The following is a 22207-nucleotide window of genomic DNA, read 5'->3' as shown; positions in this document are numbered from 1 at the left end:
TATTATTATTATTATATAATTAGAGATGTGTGCTGACCACTTTGTTTTGGTCCCAATTTGAAATCGGGTTTTGGTTTTGCCAAAACCGCCCTCACATGTTTTGGATGACATGTGGTGTATTCAATTAGAAATGACTTCCAGCATATTGCAAGCATATACTGGGTGTACTATGACCCGTGGTAAACCCGCTTGGTGACTATTCTATCTCTTTCACATACACACACATGTTGATATATAATTTTTTTTCAAATAGGCATTTGGGACACAGGGCGCATCCCTTGCCACCATGGGCATCTTTTACCTATGGCCATTTTTCTGACCCTTGCTTTATCATAGCAAAAAAAAAAATGTAATGCAGAAGAAGATGCCTGACTGACAGCAGTTGCAGAACCACCACTCAGAAATAAAGGACAAATCCTGAGCCTTACCTTGCCACTGCATGTGGTGTACAACATATTGGCAATTTTATGTTTTTCTACAGGATACTTTCCCTATATTAGAGTTGTTTTTTTCTTTAGCAATGCAAAATCTAGTTTTGATTTTAGATGTCCTGACTGAAACCCTCTATGCATTTGAGCGTCAGCATTAGTAGGTGATGTTGAAGCAGTAACGTCATGACTGGAGGTGGCAGCAGCTGCAGTGCCAGTGCTTGGTTGCAGTCCCTGCTTTTTTAATTGATTAATTGTCATGATCCATATCAATGCTTGAATGAACAATGACCATAGGCTAGAGTTATCTGTAAAAAACTGGTCTGTGTAAAGTAATGTTATAATATATGCTTTGTGTGAATACAGCTTATTGTAAGTGAAAATTCACGGCAATGTGGATTTTTTTGTGAATGTTAAAACCCAATTCTTCATATACTTCTCAGAAAAAGAGATTATTCAAAGCTATATTATATATATATATATATATATATATATATATATATATATGTGTGTGTTCGGCACTCTGGATATGAAGAAAAATTATGGGTGACTTCCTAAATTAATTTACAGAAGATTTTTCCTATACTGGTTCATGACAGCACCACATTGATAAGAAAAAAAGAGAGGTGACACTCCCAGTAGAAGAATCAATCAAATGGTGTTTAAATAAGAAGATACATGGGTACAGATAATGTCGATGTTTCAAGGCCCTAAGGTCATTTCATCAGGACTGTACAGTTTTTGGAATGTACAGTCCTGATGAAAAGACCTTAGGGTCTTGAAACGTTGACATTATCTGTACCCATGTATCTTCTAATTTAAACACCATTTGATTGATTCTTCTACTGGGAGTGCCGCCTCTCTTTTTTCTTATCAATGTGGTGCTGTCATGCACCAGTATAGGAAAAATCATATTATACATATATATATACACCAACAGAATTCCGGCACTCGTGGCAAAAACAATGTAAAGGGCGTTGGTGCCATCCATGGACCACCAGGTCCGGTATAATCAGCAAAGAATGGCAGCACTCCACGACTGTATAATAAGTCAAAACAGCAGCTTTATTGCATCAATCCAACGTTTCGGGGATCAGCCCTTCGTCTGGAATATACACATACAGTGATACAAAACACATAAATAGACAAACAATTAAAAATTACCTGATCCAGGTGAGCCGGAAACTCAGCGTCCACCTCCATCGGCCTTCGCAAACGCGCGCCCAAACAACAGAGTCGCGGTCAGCGTGACGTCATCGGAAAGTGTCCGCGAGGTAACCGGACCACCTGCACCGCCCATGGAGTCATGGCAACAGACCTGTTGCCGGAAGTATAATAACATTATCAGGGGGATATCCAACAATTTACATGACATATAATGAGTCAATAGGCTCGTATACAATACAATACTGGCTACCAGTTTCAAACATATTATATGCATATAAAAAACGCCAACAATAATAAATATAACAACAATGTATAAAGCCAATCATACAGCGGGCTATGCTTGAGAAAATACGCCTACATGATCAGCAAAATAGCAAGAGAATGATGAATTAATATTGTTACATAAATAAATATAGAAATAATAATAGAAATATAAGCAGCACAAACCCCAATACCTATAAGAAACACTGCAAACCAAGGGTTTCATTAAGCCCCCTGGGTGCCATGGTATCAAGTTTAAAAATCCACCGACATTCAGCCTGTAATAATTTCAAGGATCTATTGCAACCCCTGATATCAGGTGGGATGTGGTCAATGATTTTAAACTTCAAATCAGCCACTCCATGCTTTAAAGCTATCCAGTGTCTAGCCACTGGCTGTTCGCTAACTCCTGCATTAATACCCAACCGGATAGCCGGTCGATGTAATGCCATGCGCTCTTTGATTTGGCGTTCTGTTTTGCCCACGTAGTTAAGACCACATGGGCAAAACATCATATATATCACAAATGTAGTACTACATGACACTGGGAACCTGATGGAGAATCTCTTACCCGTATGTGGATGATTGAAAGTATCACCCAAAATTACCGCCCTACAGGTTATACATCCCAGGCAGCAATGGTAACCATTCTTTAAAGATAAAATATTTTTTGGGGGGTTTTTCTTTTTCAATTTAGCCACATCAAATTTCACCAGGCGATCCCTAAGATTTCTAGCACGAGTATAGCAGGGCATTACTCTAGAGCCCTTTAGAGTTGGTAGATCACTATCAGTGTTTTCTAATGGCCAGAGGTTTTTTACAATCCTGGCTGTTTCTGTACTTTTAGTGTTAAACCAATTAACCCAAGGCATAGCCTGAGCTGATAAATTCTTCGTCTGATTCGGACTGAGGGTCATTTCTCTGGGCAAGTCCAACACTCTCTGCTTGATCTTATGAAGTTCATTAAGCTTATAACCTCGTTCTACAAATTTGTTAACCATTAGATTCAATTGATGTTCCAATTGGACTGGGTCACTGGTAATACGTCTCACTCTCAACATCTGTGAGTAGGGTAAACCACGACGTAAAGATAATGGATGAAAGCTATTGTGTCTAAGGATGGTGTTACGGTCTGTCTCCTTGACAAATAGATCAGTGTTAAGTACCCCCTCATTCAATGTAATGCTGACATCCAAAAAGTGTATATTTACACTATCAATAGTATAGGTCAATTGCACCTCTTGACCCGAGCGATTGTGTGTGTCTAAAAGGTTTTGCAGTTCTTCTCTAGGACCAGACCAGATAATCAAAAGATCATCTAAGAATCTACAATATAATAGCAATTTGCTAGAAACATCAAAAACCGAACTGAAAAGTTGTTGTTCAATCATATACATGTACGCATTGGCGTACGATGGGGCCACATTAGACCCCATCGCACAACCGAGTTTCTGCAAATAAAAATGGTTGTCATAGATGAAATAGTTCCTGGTCAGGACCAATTCAAGCAATTTTAGAAAAAAACTAATGGGAGGACCCGTATATAAAGGGTTATCACTAATAAGTTTTTCTACCGCAATTAAACCTTGCTGATGTGGAATGCTAGTGTAAAGTGATGTGACGTCAGCACTACAAAGGAGAGTATCATCAGGTAAGTTACCAAAATCTTTCAGTTTAATCAACAAAGAGGTAGTATCCCTCAAATAAGAGGGTATACTTTGAACACATACATTAAGGTATCCATCCAGCATGACTGAGATTGGCTGGTATAGTGATCCCCTAGCCGAGATGATAGGTCGGCCAGGGGGACTCACTAAGGTTCTGTGTACCTTAGGGAGGGTATAAAATAAAGGGACAATAGGAAAATCAACCCTCAAGGTAGAACATAATTCATTAGAAATCACACCCTCTGATATAGCAACAGCCAATACTGTATCTAATTCTCTTTTATAGGCAGATGTGGGGTCCCTCGGCAGGAGCTCATAGGTATCATTATTGAGCAACTGTCATTGGCACTCACTGTCATAAGCCTGAAGATCTTGTATAACCACAGCACCGCCCTTATCGGCACTGCTAATTACCACATCAGACCTGCTTTCTAAAGACCTCAATGCATCATATTCATCATTTGACAAATTATTACCAACATTAAAACCAATGGGCAGTTGTTGTACCCGTTGGTCAACCATCCTAGAAAAGGTTTTAATAGATGGACTCATTGTAGCCGGGGTTTAAATTTATTCAAGAAATCAGGAACACCACAAGGGTCCTGCACAGATGACTTAGGTTGTTTGCCAAAGAACTCTTGTAAACGTAGTTTACGATTAAGTCTGTAAGAATCAACTTTCCACTGGAACTCATCAAATGGACTGGTAGGAATGTAAGAAAGTCCCTTAGCCAATACGCTGTATTCAGAAGAGGTCAAAGTTACAGATGACAAATTGAAAATCGTATTTAACGCTTCCGTGGTGGTCTGCGAGTTACGGCTTTGCCTCGTATTTTGCCCACCCCGACGGGTTGGTCGCAACCTGGGCTGTTGATAGCTGCCCGGGTGGTTACCCCTAAAGGGTAGGCTCTCACTGAATTAGATGTCTGTGGAAGGCTCTCGGCTTCACTCATAGAGGATGTAGAAGATCCTTGCTGAACAAAAGTACGCTTTGACTTAGTAAATTTACGGGGTTGAAAGGTACCTCTTGCCGAGTTGTTTAACCAAGAGTATACCCGTTGTTGTTGGTAATCCAATTGTACCTTTACCAGCTTGACACGTTTGTATTTAAGTAAATCAGTTTTATACTGGTCCACCTGTTGTTGTAATTTGTCAAGCCAGCAATTTGCCGTGTCCTGCATAAGAGTAGCTTTATGTACATCCTCGAATTTAGCTAGCTTCTCTTTAGTCTCACCTAGCTCCTTAGTGGACTCCTCTATAACCAGAAGGATTAAGTCCAATGAACATTTTGTCAAAATGCCCACCCATTTACGGCAGAACGGCACACTGTACCTGCCTATTGTAGGCATATTGCGGATTCTAAATCCTCTCGGTATCTGTTTGGATTTATAGTAGTCTGATAAAGTAATGGCATGATACTGGTAATCTAGCTCTCTTTTTTTCAGTCGAAACCATTCTTTATAGAGGTCCTCACTAGGCGTATCATAGTGGACATCAACAAACTGATCCTTACATAAAATAGCATCTGCTTCAGCCTCAGAATAGCTGAAGCTCTGTGTAGGAGCAATCTGCGAAAACAAAGTATCAGAGTCCGTACCAAGTTCAGCTGCAGACATGTTATAGCCGAACGCAATCCACACAAAAGGAGACTGTAATAGAAATATTCTGTGTTTGTGTGCGAAATGTATGTGCAGTAGCCACATGTGCATCAAGAAAGGAGCAGCGCCAAGCATGCGCCTGTGTCCAATAAGTGCTCCAAAAAATAAAAAACATTTTTTTTCTGTGTTTGTTACTTGTGTGCGCTGTAGCCGCACGTGCATCAACAAAGTAGCAGCGCCAAGCGTGCACCCGTGTCATAAGTCAAGGGCCGGTTTGGACATCCGATCCGGACTGAAGGACGTGCCAACAATTTCTGACATGTCTACTGTCACTGCATATGATACTGTCACCACTGACAGAATGGTGGAGGATTACATTGGTGACAGCATCCAAGTAGGGATGTCAGACAGTCCGTACCTGTACTGGCAGGAAAAAGAGGCAATTTGGAGGACCCTGTACAAACTGGCTCTATTTTACCTGAGTTGCCGGGAACCTTGTCAGCGAAAGGCGTAGGAGGTTGCTTCCACAAAATGTGGAGAAGATGATGTTCATAAAAATGAATTATCAACTCTTCCAGGGAGACCAGCCTCCAGAACTTACAGAGGGACCTGTGGTGGTGGATTCCAGCGGGGATGAATTAATACTCTGTGAGGATGAGGATGTACACAACACTGAAGAGGGTGAAGAATCGGTGGATGAGGAGGATGAGGACGACATCTTCGCAGAGCCAGTTTGTGCAGGGACAGATTAAATGCTAGTTTGTTTTGTGGGGGCCCAAACGAACCAATCATTTCAGCCACAGTCGTGTGGCAGACCCTGGTGCTGAAATTATTGGTTTGTTAAAGAGTTCATGTCCTGTTTGGGAGGGCCCATTGACAATTCCATCTTGCACCTCTTTTTTTTCTTTGCATTATGTACTGTTTGGGGCCTAGTTTTTCAAACTGCCATCCTGTCTGCCACTGCAGTGTCACTCCTAGATGGGCCACGTGTTTGTGCCGCCCACTCGTGTCGCTTAGCATAGTCATCCAGCTACCTCGGTGCAACCTTTTGGACTAAAAACAATATTGTGAGGTGTGAGGTGTTCAGAATAGACTGGAAATGAGTGGAAATTAATGTTATTGAGGTTAATAATAGCATAGGAGCAGAAAAACCCACAAAATCTGTGATTTTAGCTGTTTTTATGCTTTTTTAAAAAAAAATACGCAATTCATATAATTCTGTGTAATAAGTGCAATAAAGAAATAAGGTTTAAAAATAAGATATATATTTATTTAGAACAACAAAACTGTCCCCAAACTCATCAGGACAGTATATAAAAAAACAAACACATAAGAAAAAAAAAAAGGAATTAAAAATTAAAAAAAGTATAGGAGTAGCTTATCTGATCACGACAATGGTAAGTTCATGAAAGGAGAAGATATAGGAGCATCCAACGTGTTTTGTCCTTTCCTTGGACTTCTTCAAGGGATAAAAGAGCTCCTGTGGGGTATCTGATATTTATACCCCCTTCATGAGGACAACAAGCAGAGATTCCACTCAATTATGACATCACTTCCAGTTTGGACCACCAAGTGTTGTTAAATTAGAGGTAAAATTACTAGTTTATAAGGTGGACCAATACCTTTCTGGGTTAACGATATATATATTAATTGTCACTTATAATATTATGTTTGTAAATGGTTCATAAACTGGAAAATTGGCTCCCATGATCGAGCCCCGGTCTGACGTCACTTCCGCCCATCTCCGTGTCCAGCGGTCATCACTTTCCCTACTTTGCCACAGTGCGCATCACTTGCGCCGATGTGGATAGGATGCTCATGCTCTTTAGCCGGATGCCGATGTTACCGTCCATTACTTCCGCCATTAGTCATCACTTCCGCCCTTGGGACACATCAGAGGACATTTTGGTGCTCCACATCGCGTCTGTGCCCGCGGCCATCTTGGTACTCCTATTAATAAATGCATTAGTAGCCATCTTGGTACACCCGCGGACATCTTTCTTTGCTGTTAATCTGATTTTTAGGATAGTAGATTTCAATTTACAAAATAATACAGTAAAAAAGGTGTTAATATATAGAACCATAAGCCATAAGGGATGGGAGGAGGAAGTGGAACTATTCCTTATATATTTGTCTCTTAAACCGCTCATAAAATATAATGCAAAACAATGGAGAATAATAATAAGTAATAAATAATTCTCATGAATATAAACTAGTCTTTTCTGGAATTACATATATATATATATATATATATATATATATTACTGATCTTATAGACAGATAACCCAATGATAATGATGCTAGTATTCTAAATAAAACCTTCAATCAAGGAGAAACATAAAATAAAAATTGATGAATAATTTATAGCAATCTTGTATATGAGGAAGATGTTCTTGATGTTCACAATTCATGTCTCTTATAAATGTTCTTTTATTATCCAACTTAATTACTACTTTTTCCAGTAGAGAATTTCTCAAAGGTGATTTTTTGTTGCATTTTCAATTGTTGATAGTAGATGCCAAGGTTTCAGAGGGTTCCACTCTTGCGTCTCATATATGGCTACAGTACCTGGTCTTCCATCCAAGTACTGACCAGACCCAATGGTGCTTAGCTTCCAAGATCAGACAAGATTAGGCTCTTACACCTAGGTTTGACTGTAGGTATCATTAGGACGCAAACTGTACTTCCCTCTCTGAACATCTCTTTTGATTGTAGAACAGGCCCAACTATATAAAAGTCTTTCAATATTCAGAGTTCATATAACTTCAAATAGTTGTATATGATCCTGTTTAGATGAGGATTGTCTCTCTGTGAATCCATTTAGTGTTTATTCTTCAGTAATTATTTCCAGTTCATAATGAATATCATAATCTCAAGGGGTTACACTTCTGTGTCCCACATAAAACTACAGTACCTGGTCTTCCCCAGAGGTCTCCCATCCAAGTACTAGACAGGCCCAACAGTGCTTAACTTCCAAGATCAAACAAGATTGGGCGCACAACCCTGGTTTGACTGTAGGTACCAATTTGGGACGCATTATGTGTTTTTCTTATCTTTACGACAGGCTTCTTCTCAGTTATAAAAATGGAGCTATCTCGTAGCTGTTGTTGAAACCATTGGGGATCATAGTATTGAGTTCGAAGATCCAGTACATCTCTCTTCTGGATAATTTATTTGCTAAATCTCCTCTATCTCCCAACATGACATGTTCGATGGCCTTAAATGTAAGTTCATCTGGATCTGAATTATGATACAGATTGAAATGTTTTGACACCAAATGGCCTTCCACCTTATTCTTGATATTTCGTATGTGTTCCTGTATTCTTAGCTTCAATATTCATTTAGTTTTGCCCACATATTTAATTCCACAGGAACAACTCCAAGAGATATATGACTGATGAAGAATTACAGTTAAGATGTTGTTTGAATTTACATTCCTTGTTGTTCATGGAGTTGTTAAAAGTTTTCCTTTGTCTATGTACGTATACATTACATCTGCCACATTTGTAGCTTCCAGGGTAGTTCTGTAAGGGAATAGGTCTTGAAATGTTGGAATTTATTAGCATGCTAGGTGCCAGGGCAGCCTTCAAATTTTTTGCTTTCCTAAAAACAATGGGGGGTCTAGGAGGTAAAATCTCTTATAGGACAGGGTCCATTAAGAGAACTTTCCAATGTTTACTGAAGGAGTTCTTAATGATTTTCTCTTGTGCGTTGTATGTGGTAATGAAGGGAATTATTTTCTTTTCTTCTTCCTTATTCTTATATTCCAGTAGATCATTTCTCTCCAAACTTCTTATCTTGTTTTCTGCTTCCAATAATACCATGGGGGCATATTCTTTTTCCAGAAATCTATTAGTATAGAGCATAATTTCTTCATCACGTTTCCATTTTGCTACAGTTTCTTTTTATTCTGTGGAACTGCGAGAATGGTATGTTTGCCTTCCATTTCTTTAGATGTCCACTTTTGTAGTGGAGGTAGCTGTCTGTATCCACTTCTTTTATAAAGTTCTTTGTGAACACTTTTTTCCCATCTCTAATTATAACCAAGTCTAGAAACTCAATGGATGTTGCATTCATATTGTGTGTGATTTTAAAATTCATATTATTGTCTGCAATGTGATCCAAGAACAATTTAAAAACTCCTTCAGACCCTTCCCATATTAATAAAATATAATCTATGTACCTTTTATATAGTATAATGTTCTCTTTGAAGGGATTATTTTCATAAATGTAATTTTTCTCCCTGCGCCCCATAAGAAGGTTCGCAAAACTGGGGGCAAAGGTAGTCCCCATTGCTGTACCACAGATTTACTGATAAAAATCATCTAAAAATTTAAAATAATTGTGATCTAAAATAAAAGTTATTATGTCACATAAAAACTCTTTATGTGGGGTGCTAATTAATGGATCCGATTCAAGAAATTCCCGGCAAGCATTAATCCCTTTACAATGTTCATTGCATGTATATAAAGATTGGACATCGATTGTTGCCCAAAAATAAGACTCTTTCCACTGAAGGTCTTTTATAATTTGTGATACATTGGTTGTGTCTTTAAGATACGATTGAAGTTCTTTAACATATTTTTGCAGGAAAATGTCTACATATTCAGATAAGTGTGAAGTTAGGGAATTTATTACTGCAATAATCGGTCTTCCATGTGGATTCTCCATGGATTTGTGGATTTTTGGAAGAAAATAAAAAATGGGGGTAGTGGGATTAGTCTGGAGAAGATATTGGAATTCATCTTTTGTGAGTATCCCATTGTATAATCCATATACTAAAAGTCTCCTTAGTTCATCAAGATATTCCTCCAAGGGGTCCTCTTTTAATAATAGGTATGAATTAACATCCCCTAGAAGTCTGGTTGATTCTCTAATATATTGGGATCTATCCATGATGACCAATCCCCCCTTTGTCAGCTTGTTTTATCACGATATCATTGTTCTTCTGTAAATTCTTCAATGCCTCTTTTTGCTGGTTCTTTAAATTTTGTCCAATGATTGCTTTTGGATCCTCATCACAAAGGTCTTTCTTAACTAATTCATAGAAATTATTCAAATGGTTCCCTTTGATTCAAGTGGATAATATTTTGATTTTCCTTTTAGTCCAGATTTAGATTCATTCTCATTATAGTTTTTAATAACCACATTGTCTTTTCTTAGAAAATGTCTTTTAAGTGTTAGGTTCCTCACAAATTTATTGAGATTGATAAATGTCTGGAACCTATTCATGTTGCTTGTGGGTGCAAACGTAAGTCCTTTATTGAGCAGGGAAATTCCAGGTACAGTTAAAACATGCTTAGATAGATTAAAAATCCCTCTATCCTTAGGGTCTATATTATGTTCCTCCTTTTGTAGTTTCTCCCTCCTGCCTCCTTGTACCCTTCTTCTTCTCCTGCTCTTCTTTTCATGGGTGAGGCCAGCCTTGTTGTTTCCTTGAAGAAATTCCTTTTTGGATTCAGTCGATCTTGATCTAGGCTAGGGGAAAAAAAATGGTCTGAGTCACTATTAGAGTCATATCTCTGAAGCGTAGAGAGCTGGTTCCTTGTATGATTTGTTTTATACAGGGGTGCTTCTATAGCCTCAGTTTCCCTTCTAAAACTCTGTTTTCTTTTATACGGTATTGTTGTCCATGCAGATTTCTCATTCATTGGTTTATTCATAATTTGCTGTCCTGTAGTTTTATGGAATCTACTACAATTTTGACTTTATTAGAGTCATAATCTTGTTTGTCTCTAATGAATTTTTTCTCCTTTCCCTTCATGACTTCCTCCTCTATATGATACAATTTTCGTAATAACACTGTATCATTAGTTTTATACTCCTCTTTCTCTTTAAACTCCTCCATCTGTGTCTCTTTTCTTTTTATCTTATAATTTTTAATATTTTATGAAATATTTTATAAAATATTTATAAAATATTTTATCAGTTATTTATTGTCTTTTAGCACTAAAGTGTGCTATATATACATCATTATTGTATGTATTTTGTGAGGATTTTACTGAGCACTTTTGCACTTTCTATTTATCACTAAGCACTTTGTTATATTTGTATAGCGTTAAAGGTATACTGGCACATCAGGCATCATGCGCGCTGTTCCAGTTTTTTTATTGCAGTTTTCTATGTGTAGCAGATTGCCAATGCTACAGGTTTTCTGGTTGAGCTGACACCGATATTATTGGGGGGTGCTGTAAAAATACCTAAGTTTGATTTGCACATATATGTTTGGATTATAAGTAAAATTCACTATATATAAATGTATTCAGAACTCTAATCAAGTGAGAGTCTATATTAAAAGTGGCGCTGTAATCTTAATTTCTTCATATATATATATATATATATATATATATATATATATATATATATATATATGTATATATATATATATAAATATATGTACCATCAGCGGCTGTCACTCCACATATGTTGAAACTTTGTAGGGTGCCAGATATAGAAAGTAACAGAGCAGGGTTTCTCAGAATGGCACTTCTAGCTGAATTACGATAAACAACCCCCTTGGACCGGGTGAGGTTTCAACATTTCAAGATCTTTTAATCTTTTCGTCAGGAATACAAAAGATAACATGTAAAAAACATACCTTTATAGCCGTCACCACACCCTTCATGCTCGCTTAAAATCGGATACAACTGAAAAATGGCTGAATAAATTAACCACAGCAGTAGAAAAACATAAAACAGATTTCATCATTTTAAAAAAAAAACAAATTAGCAATAGTGAACAGGGAGCTTACTCCTGGGTTAACCAAAAAGAACAAAAAAGAGGCTTTAAACCCTTGAGACGTCAAAAACAACATTCTTATCCATATCTGGACACAGAAGCCTCCAGTACAGCAGTATCGTCCAGTGAAGGTGAAACCTCAGGAAACAGCAGAATCCCAAAAAATGCCAAGCCCCCCTTGGGAGTGACAACAAGGGCAAAAGGAGAGCTCCTGGGAAATGCACTTGAAGAGGTGGGTAGATCAAAAAAACCATACAAAAAGAAAGTTTAGTAATCAATCTGTCTGATAGAGTGCTAACAAATGATGAAGAAAATGTTCTTAGTAAAGGGCTATCTTTCGTTCCATCTAACATTCCTAAATCATTCATCCAGAAAATAGATCTATTCCATTTAAACAGAAAGTTACGGATAAAAGAACATTTTGGTGAAGATCATGACAGAGTCACAGTGGATACACCAATAGGTAAAAAATCACACTTTGACCCTATATCAAATAATGTAGTCATAAAAAGCTTTACTGCAGTATTAAATAGGGAAATAGATGCTATAGCGGACATAAAATATGATAAAAAGCACAACCTCACAACAAAAGAGAAGACCGCCCTGAATAACTTCGCAAAAGACATTGCAATACATAGTGCAGATAAGGGTGGAGGGGTAGTTGTGCAAAACAGGTCTGACTGTAAAGCAGAACTATATGAAATGACAAGATGGTATATGACATTCTGAAAGAAGACCCATTGCTTGATATTTAAAAAATAAGTAGATTCTATTTTAGATCTTCCTGTCAGTAACAACTTCATTACGTTCAAAGTGACAGAGAGCCTGAAAGTGGATTATCCAATCACACCCATTTTATATGCACTGCCCAAATTGCACTAAGACCCTAAAAAACCTCATAGGAGGCCGATTATTTCACCCCGTTGGTCTTTGTTATACGTTTCTAAATATCTGGATTTTCATTTACAGGCAGCAGTACAAGCAGAAGCTACCTTTCTTAAGGACACAACCTCATTTATTTGCAAGTTACAACATTGGAGTCCCTTTAGTTCTGAAATAATCATGTGCACTTTAGACGTTGTTAGTCATTACACGAACATACAGCATCAAGCTGGCATCCAAGCCACTAGACCTCTATTAACAAACAATGCACACTATAAGGGACCCGATCTGGATTTTTTTATGGAAATCTTGGAACTAACCATCTGTAAAAATGATTTCATGTTTGATGGCCGATTCTATATCCTGAAATAGGGATGTGCAATGGGTTCTTGTGTAGCCCCCAGCTATGCAAACGCATTCATGTTTGAAGTAGGGGTGTGCACTGGCCACTTTTCGTGTTTTGTGTTTTGGTTTTGGATCTGGATCTTTCGTCCTGTTTTGGATCTGGATTGGTTTTACCAAAACCACCCTCCGTGTTTTGGGTTCTGGGTTTTGTGTTTTGGATCTGAATTTTTTTGAAAAAAAGCATAAAAATATATAAAATCACAGATTTTCTTGGTTTTTCTGTTCCTATGCTATTATTAACCTCAATAACATTAATTTCCACTCATTTCCAGTCTATTCTGAACACCTCACACCTCACAATATTGTTTTTAGTCCAAAAGGTTGCACCGAGGTAGCTGGATGACTATGATAAGCGACACAAGTGGGCGGCACAAACACGTGGCCCATCTAGGAGTGACACTGCAGTGGCAGACAGGATGGCAGTTTGAAAAACTAGGCCCCAAACAGTACATAACGCAAAGACAAAAAAGAGGTGCAAGATGAATTTGTCCATGGGCCCTTCGACCCACCCTTATCCTGTATAAACAGGACACGCACACTTTAACAAACCAATCATTTCAGCGTAAGGGTCTGCCACACGACTGTGGCTGAAATGATTGGTTCGTTTGGGCCCCCACAAAACAAGCTGGCAATTAATCTGTCCCTGTACAAACTGGCTCTTCAGAGGCAAGATGTCGTCCTCATCCTCCTCATCCACCGATTCCTCACCCTCTTCAGTGTTGTGTACATCCTCATCCTCACAGAGTATTAATTCGTCCCCGCTCTAAATCCACCACCACAGGTCCCTCTGTACGTTCAGGAGACTGGTCTCCCTGGAAGAATTGATAATTAATTTTGATGAACATCATCTTCTCCACATTTTGTGGAAGCAACCTCCTACGCCTTTCGCTGACAAGATTCCCGGCAGCACTGCACACTCTTTCGGAGTACACACTGGAGGGGGGGGGGCAACTTAGGGAAAATAGAGCCAGTTTGTACAGGGGCCTCCAAATTGCCTCTTATTCCTGCCAGTACAGGTACAGACTGTCTGACATGCCTACTTGGATGCTGTCAGTGATGTAATCCTCCTCCATTCTGTCAATGGTGACAGTATCATATGCAGTGACAGTAGACATGTCAGAAATTGTTGCCAGGTCCTTCAGTCTGGTCCAGATATCCAAACTTGGTCGTACCTGCCCTGTATCACCACCAGTGGGTTGCTTAGGATACCTAAGTTGTTTCCTGGCAGCCTCAGTTACGGGAGAAAATGAAGAAGGAGCTGTTGACATGTCACGTTCCGCTTCAGCTGACAGTGTTTTCACCAACAGGTCTTGGCACCTCTGCAGGCTTGTGTCCGCCAGAAAGAGAGACACCATGTAGGCTTTAAACCTAGGATCGAGTACGGAGGCCACAATGTAGTGGTGTGATTTCAGCAGATTGACCACCCTGGAATCCTGGCAAAGTGAATGAAGGGCCTCATCCACAAGTCCCACATGCCGAGCGGAATTGCTCCATCTTAGCTCCTCCTTCACTTTCTCCAGCTGCTTCTGCAAAAGTCTGATGAGGGGAATGACCTGACTCAAGCTGGCAGAGTCTGAACTGACTTCACGTGGGCAAGTTCGAAGGGCTGGAGAACCTTGCACAACACAGAAATCATTCTCCACTGCACTTGAGTCAGATGCATACCCCCTCCTTTGCCTATGTCATAGATGGATGTATAGGCTTGAATGGCCTTTTGCTGCTCCTCCATCCTCTGAAGCATATAGAGGGTTGCGTTCCACCACGTCACAACCTCCTGCTTCAGGTGATGGCGGGGCAGGTTCAAGAGTGTTTGCTGGCGCTCCAGTTTTCGGCACACAGTTGCTGAATGGCGAAAGTGGCCAGAAATTTTTCGGGCCAGCCAAAGCGTCTCCTGCATGCCCGTCATTTTTCAGAAAAATCTGCACCACCAAATTTATTGTGTGAGCAAAACATGGGACGTGCTGGAATATGCCCAGATGTAATGCCCGCACAATATTAGTGGCGTTGTCAGATATCACAAATCCCCAGGAAAGTCTAATTGGGGTAAGCCACTGGGTGATGATTTCCCTCAATTTCTCTAAGAGGTTGTCGGCGGTGTGCCTCTTACTGAAATCGGTGATACACAGTGTAGCCTGCCTTGGAATGAGCTGGCGTTTCTGAGCTGCTGCTACTGGTGATGCTGCTGTTGTTGCAGCATAAGGCGATACATCTACCCAGTGGGCTGTCATAGTCATATAGTCCTTAGTCTGCCCTGTTCCAAATGTCCCCATGTCCGTGGTTAAGTGGACATTGAGTACAACTACATTTTTAGGACACTGAGGACACTTTTTCTGAAGTCTCTGTACATTCTCGGCATCGCCTGCCTAGTGAAGTGGAATCTAGATGGGATTTGGTACTGGGGACCCACTACCTCCATCAATTGTCGAAATCCCACTGCACTAATGGTGGATACCGGACGCACGTCTAACACCAACATAGCAGTCAAGGTCTCAGTTATCCATTTTGCTTCAGGATGACTGCTGTTGTACTTCATCCTACTCACTAAGGACTGTTGGAGGGTCAATTGTTTAGTAAAAGTAGTGGTGTTCCTACTTCCTCTCTGGGATGATGAACGACTCCCAGCAACAACGGCAGCAGCAGCAGCAGTAGGCGTAGCAATGCAGGATCCTCCGGAGGAATCCCGGATAGGAGAGTCAGTCATGCCAGTGACATGGCCTGCAGGACTACTTCCGATCCTGACTAAGGAGGAAATTGACGAGGAGGGAGTTGACGGTGTGGTTTGCAGGCGCTTGGATACAACAGGACAAAGGGATTTAGGTGTCCATGGACTGCTTATGGTCTTAGCCAAAGTTTCTGAACTTGACAGTAACATTTTATGAATGCACTGCAGGTGACGTATAAGGGAGGATGTTCCTAGGTGGCTTATTTCACCTTTACATGTGGTACATATGGCAAGACAGTTGTTGTCTGGATTTGGATAGAAATATTGCCAGACCAAAGAGGTGGAATGTTTGGACTTCTGCCCAGGCATGACCGCAATGGGCTTTTTCATCCCACGGACAACAACTGCCTCCCCCAGAGCCTGATTTAAACAAACCACATCACCATCAGAATTCTTCTCGTCAACTTCCTCCTCAGCGCCAGCTACACCAGTATCCTCATCCTGTTGTACTTCAACAGTGACATCTTCAATTTGAATATCAGCAAGTGGGCTATGGGTGCTCCTGACAGCAGGTGCAGAGGGCGTGCAAATGGTGGAAAGAGCCACCTCTTCCCATCCAGTTTTAGGAAGGTCAGGTATCGCAACTGCTGCCACACTTGGACTCTCCTTGGGGATTTGTGATATGTTCTTAGAATGCACAGTTCTTTGCTGTGCTTTTGCCAGCTTAACTCTTTTGATTTTTATAGTGGTAGGAGGGCTTCCATCGTCAAGTGAAGCTGAACCACTAGTCATGGACATAGGGAAAGACCTTAGCCATTCCTTGTCACTCCGTGTCATGAATGGCATATTGGCAAGTTTACATTTCTCCTCAGATTATTTAAATGTTGTTTTTTTTTAAGGTCATTTTCCTGAACTTTATCATTTGGGATTTTATATGCCCTCTACTATGGTTCTTGATCTTTCCCTATTTTATTTTGATTGGACAAATTTTTATCCTCCATTTATGTTATATTGATATATACGTGCGGCTAAGGTGCACATAAACACAGAAAAGAAGATTTTTTTTATTTTTTTGGAGTGCACTTTGGGGGTTACACCACCCTTTAAGAGATGAGCCAGCCGACCCTTTAGTTACGACACAGGCACACGCTTGGTGCTGCTCCTTTGTTGATGCACGTGCTGCTACAGCACACACAATTCACAACACAGAAAAGAAGAATTTTACATTTTTTTTTAATGCACTTTGGGGGTTACACCACCCTTTAAGAGTTTTATGACACAGGCGCACGCTTGGCACTGCTCCTTTGTTGATACACATGCGGCTACAGCCCACAGAAGTCACAAACACAGAAAAGAAGAATTAAAAATTTTTGGGGGAGTGTACTTTGGGGGTTACACCACCCTTTAACAGACAGGCGCACGCTTGGTGCTGCTCCTTTGTTGATGCACGTGCGGCTACAGCCCACACAATTCATAAACACAGAAAAGAAGAATTTTTTTTTTAATGCACTTTGGGGGTTACATCACCCTTTAACAGACTTATGACACAGGCGCACGCTTGGCGCTGCTCCTTAGTTGATGCACGTGCGGCTACAGCCCACACAATTCAAAAGCACAGAAAAGTAGAATTTTGTTTTTTTTGTGGAGTGCACTTTGGGGGTTACACCACCCTTTAACAGACTTATGATTACACAGGCGCATGCTTGGCGCTGCTCCTTAGTTGATGCATGTGCTGCTACAGTGCACACAATTCACAACACAGAAAAGAATAATTAAAAAAAAATGTTTAATACACTATGGGGGTTACACCACCCTTTAAGAGATTTATGACACAGGCGCATGCTTGGCACTGCTCCTTTGTTAATACACATGCGTCTACAACCCACACAAGTCACAAACACAGAAAAGAAGAATTTTTTATTTTTTTGGAGTGCACTTTGGGGGTTACACCACCCTTGAACAGACTTATGACACAGGTGCATGTTTGTTGCTGCTCCTTTGTTGATGCATGTGCTACTACAGCCCACACAATTCACAAACTCAGACATTTTTTTTTTTAATGCACTTTGGCGGTTACATCACCCTTTAACAGACTTATGTCACAGGCGCACACTTGGTGCTGCTCCTTTGTTGATGCACATGCGGCTTCAGCCCATACAATTCACAGAGAAAAGAAGAATTTTTAATTTTTTTATTGCACTTTGGGGATTAAATCACCCTTTTACAGACTTATGACATAGGTGCACGCTTGGCGCTGCTCCTTTGTTGATGCACATGCGGCTACAGCCCATACAATTCTCAAACACAGAAAAGAAGAATTTTTAATTTTTTTTGGAGTGCACTTTAGGACTACAGCCCTTTAGGACCAGCCCAGCCAGCCCCTATGGAGAACAGCAGCACAACACAGCCCAGCGGGATGATGACGTATTGCCTCGATTTCAGATCCGAGTCAGGCAGGAAAACTCGAGCCTGCCTCGGACTCGACTCAGATCGGGAGGGCTAGGGGGGGTTTGGATTTCAGAGATCCAAACCCGGTCATGCCTAGTTTGAAAAATACATATTTTTCTCGGTACAAGGTAGAGCTAAATGTATATATGCCTACACTAGTAACAAAGATGACGCCTTCCTGCTATGGTCAGAAGAAACTGTGGACTTTGTCGAAAAGATGGAAAACATCAATAAAGAAAGTCCAGTCAAATTCACTTAACAAAAAAACTGAAGAAAAAATTAATTTTCTGGATGTACAAATTTTTTTAAAAGACAACTGCATAACAACTAAACTCTATCAAAAACTTACGGATAGCAACACATTCCTACATGCTGATAGTCACCATCCAGCAGCATTAAAAAGAGGTCTTCAGTACTCACAGTTTATATGGATTCTACGAATCTGTAGTGATAGAGGAGAAGCGATATCACATATAGATCAAATGACATTAAAATTCATTGCGAGAGGATACCATCCAAAGATTTGAAAACAGGCAAAAGAAAGAGCATTGACATCAATCCCACAAGAGACACAGAGAGAAACTTCATTGAAAAATATGGACGACAAGATCATTTGGGTCAACGAATATACAGCAGCAAGACCAAGACTAATAAAAACAGCTAGAAAGTTTTGGCCCTTGATAAATTCAGACACGGATTTGCCAGCTTTAAAAAATAAAAAATTATAACCATGCTATAAAAAAGGTAAAGCATTTAGGACCTAGTGGTGCAAAATGACATTACAAATTCAATGAGAGAACAAGCACTGAATTTTTTTTCAAGAAAACCAGGCAACCACAAATGTCTAGGATGTGTCACCTGCAGATATTTGGACGTGGGGGACAGTTTTTGGCATCCCAGATCAGGAAAAATATACAAAATTCCCGGCTCGTGGTTTATTAAATAAAATGTCCTTGTGGTCTGCTCTATGTGGGCAAAAACCACACGGATGTTTAAAGAGCATATGGCAGTCCATCGTTCTACAATACGCCTTGATCTGGAAAACAAAGCTTGTGACCAAACAGTGGCTAAACACTTCAAGAATTGTCAACATTCTTTGGCATGTTTTAAATATAAAATTATTGATTATATTCCACCAAACAGCAGGGGTGGAGATCGATCTAAAGCCCTATTAAAAAAGGAAGCGTTCTGGATTCATGAATTAAAATCTGTGTCCCCTCTTGGTCTGAATGAATTTTTGTCCTTCACCTGTTTTATAATAATCAGACATTGGCCCTCATTCAGAGCCGTTCGCTATTTGCGGTCGTTCGTTTAAAAACAAGGGGTGGCTATTCAAATGATCCGTACGCACATTGCTGTCTGTTCACACCTCTAAGTCTGAACGAGCGTGCAAAACATACGCTCGTTTATTTCTTAAAAACGCCCCCTGGCCGCTCGCATCCTACGTCATGTCCGCTATTTATTAGATTAATCGAGTACATCGACCAGCGTATGAACTGCTCGCTATTCTTGTGGTTGGTGTTTGCTACCACAAATTTGCGTGCAGTTCTGGCTATAAAATAACCCAGTGACGTGGTCAATGACGCTGCTGTTTTAAATATACACACCCATAAAACGCCCGTTTTGACCTTTAAGCACGCCTGCGTTCGGATCTCCACTCCCCATTTTCAAGCACCTTCCCCTGTTACCACCCACATACACCTCATTCTGTCACTCAAAATAGCAGGCACTCGCTATATAGCGTACAAAGGATTTTCGGCCGCACTGACTGGTTCGCGCATGCGTACTAAAACGCGTACGCATGCGCAGATGTGCAAACATCGCTCGGAACGAGCGTACTGCCGCTAACGAGCGGCTCTGAATGAGGGCCATGGTTCTGTTGGAACTACCATATCTTAATATCCTAAGGATAGTATATCAGTAACCTAATGGTGTAATGATTATGGCATTATTACATATGCTACAGGACTGTGATCTATGATTTAGTTGATGTAAAGCCCATATCTCCTGTTCTGGATACTTACTATATTTTTTGTTGCAGTTTTCTATGTGAGCACAGGTGTTGTCATGTAACCATGGTGAAAGTGTCAGCTCCAGGCCACCAGGGGGCGATCTTGACAGTGCTCAGGGTATTGTTCCCTGGATCTACGTCAGCAGTTCCCAGACAGGTCTCCGGAGCAGCGTGCACGAAGGGTGTGGTGACGGCTCTAAAGATATATTTTTTACATGTTATATTTTGTATTCCTGATGAAAAGATTAAAAGGTCTTGAAACGTTGAAATCTTACCCGGTCCCAGGGGTTCTGTTATCTTAATCAAGCCAGGGGTGCCGTTCTGGGAAACAATGCTCTATGTATATATATATATATATATATATATATATATATATATATATATAGCAGCACATAATTGCAGGAGCTCTGACAATTGAAGCTCAGTTTAAACCCAACGACTTCTTGGTGAGGTAAATGGATCTGTCAACTGTTTACCAACAGCTTTAAAAATGCTTGTTCACAGATGTGTCCTTTTACACTGTGGCTTCAAATAGCTCCTTTCTGTGCAACTTGGCCATGGCGATCATCTCAAAATTGTTAAGCTATTGCAACAGACTGAAATTTTAAGGTGCTAGAATGATTACACTGGAGGAACAGCAGGTGGCGCTGTTACATACTGTAATATGTTGGTGTGTTACTGCCCTGTACATAGTTATGTACTTGGTTGTAGGAATGGCCATCGGTCCTACACCCATCGATGTTTGCAATTGATGGGTGTTTTAGCTGGAACCATTCATGGTTAGAAACTATGCTACCATCTACCAATGATTGTTCTCGCTATCGAATAGTCTGGCATGCACAGAAGAGGATTTGCCTTGAGAAAGCCAGCAGTAAAATCTTCCTTTGCACATGCACGGCACAGCACCCCCTGGCGGGTGGCTCTGGTGGTTGCAATGCTGCCAGTGTATTCAGTCTGTGTACAGTACTACAGGGCAGGCCAGGCTGTGTCATCTAACCTGTCTGCATCCCACCCACATTAGAGGCAGAGCACCACAAGTCACATATTGACTGAGGGCCTGATTCAGAGCCGTTCGCAATTTGCGGACGTTCGTTCAGGAAAAGGGGGTGGCTATTCAAATGAACCGTTCGCTCTTTGCGGTCTCTTGACGCCTCCATGTCTGAACAAGCGAACAAAACCTGCGGCCGCTATTTTGTAAAAAACAACCCCCTGGCCGCTCGCACCATACGCCATGTCCGCTATTTAATAGATTAATCGAGTACATCGATCAGCGTATGAACTGCTCGCTATTCTTGTGGCTGGTTTTTCCTACCACTATATTGCGAGCAGTTCTGGCTATAAAATAACCAAGTGACGTGGTCGATGACGCTGCTGTTTTAATTATGCACACACTAAAAACACCCGTTTTGACCTTTAAGCACGCCTGCGTTCGGATCTCCACTCCCCGTTTTCAAGCACCTTCCCCTGTTACCACCCACTAACGCCTCATCCTGTCACTCAAAATAGCAGGCACTCGCTATATAGCGAACAAATGATTTCTGGCCGCACTGACTGGTTCGCGCATGCGTATTAAAATCCGTACGCATGCGCAGATGTGAAAACATCGCTCCGAACGAGCGAACGGCCGCTTACGAGCGGCTCTGAATCAGGCCCTGATTCTCTGCATTGCAGTTTATTACTGTAGCCACAGCAAAGCCACACAGCTGAGCAGAGCACATCGAGCATGCTGACTGTGAGACTCTGCAGTGTACTGCATGCATTATTGTAATTGACTACTATACTGTGCTGTTTGTGTAAGTTGGCTTGGCCAGGCTGGGCCTTGATTGTTAATTTCATTCATTCATCTTGTTCTACACAGACAGATGGACTCTCAGAGAGCTGGGGGTTGGGGCTGGAATGGGCTGCCCTGCCGCAGCTGTGCTACCACCACAGGTGTGCACA

At 40.6% G+C, this 22207-nt stretch overlaps 1 long non-coding RNA gene and 1 pseudogene across 3 annotated transcripts in view; both read right to left on the bottom strand.

The window, feature by feature from the left end:
* Positions 1–1630: 1630 nt before the first annotated feature.
* Positions 1631–22207, bottom strand: part of LOC148522934 (uncharacterized) — a 28198-nt gene continuing 7621 nt past the window's right edge. For 2 of the 3 annotated variants that reach the window (XR_015878485.1, XR_015878486.1), the window contains exons 3-4: positions 20280–20462; positions 18620–18697 (exon numbers count right to left, since the gene is read on the bottom strand). This is a non-coding gene — a long non-coding RNA (uncharacterized LOC148522934). Of the gene's footprint in view, positions 1747–18619; positions 18698–20279; positions 20463–22207 lie in introns of those variants that run through there. The other variant, XR_015878488.1, reaches the window with a different exon arrangement.
* Positions 8023–8140, bottom strand: LOC148522935 (5S ribosomal RNA; annotated as a pseudogene).

Source organism: Taudactylus pleione, unplaced genomic scaffold (assembly GCF_031769625.1).
Source record: "Taudactylus pleione unplaced genomic scaffold, aTauple2 ptg000136l, whole genome shotgun sequence".
In the NCBI taxonomy this organism is placed as follows: domain Eukaryota; kingdom Metazoa; phylum Chordata; class Amphibia; order Anura; family Myobatrachidae; genus Taudactylus; species Taudactylus pleione.
Note: the sequence above shows the minus strand (reverse complement) of the source record. Positions and strands in the feature narration are given on the sequence as shown.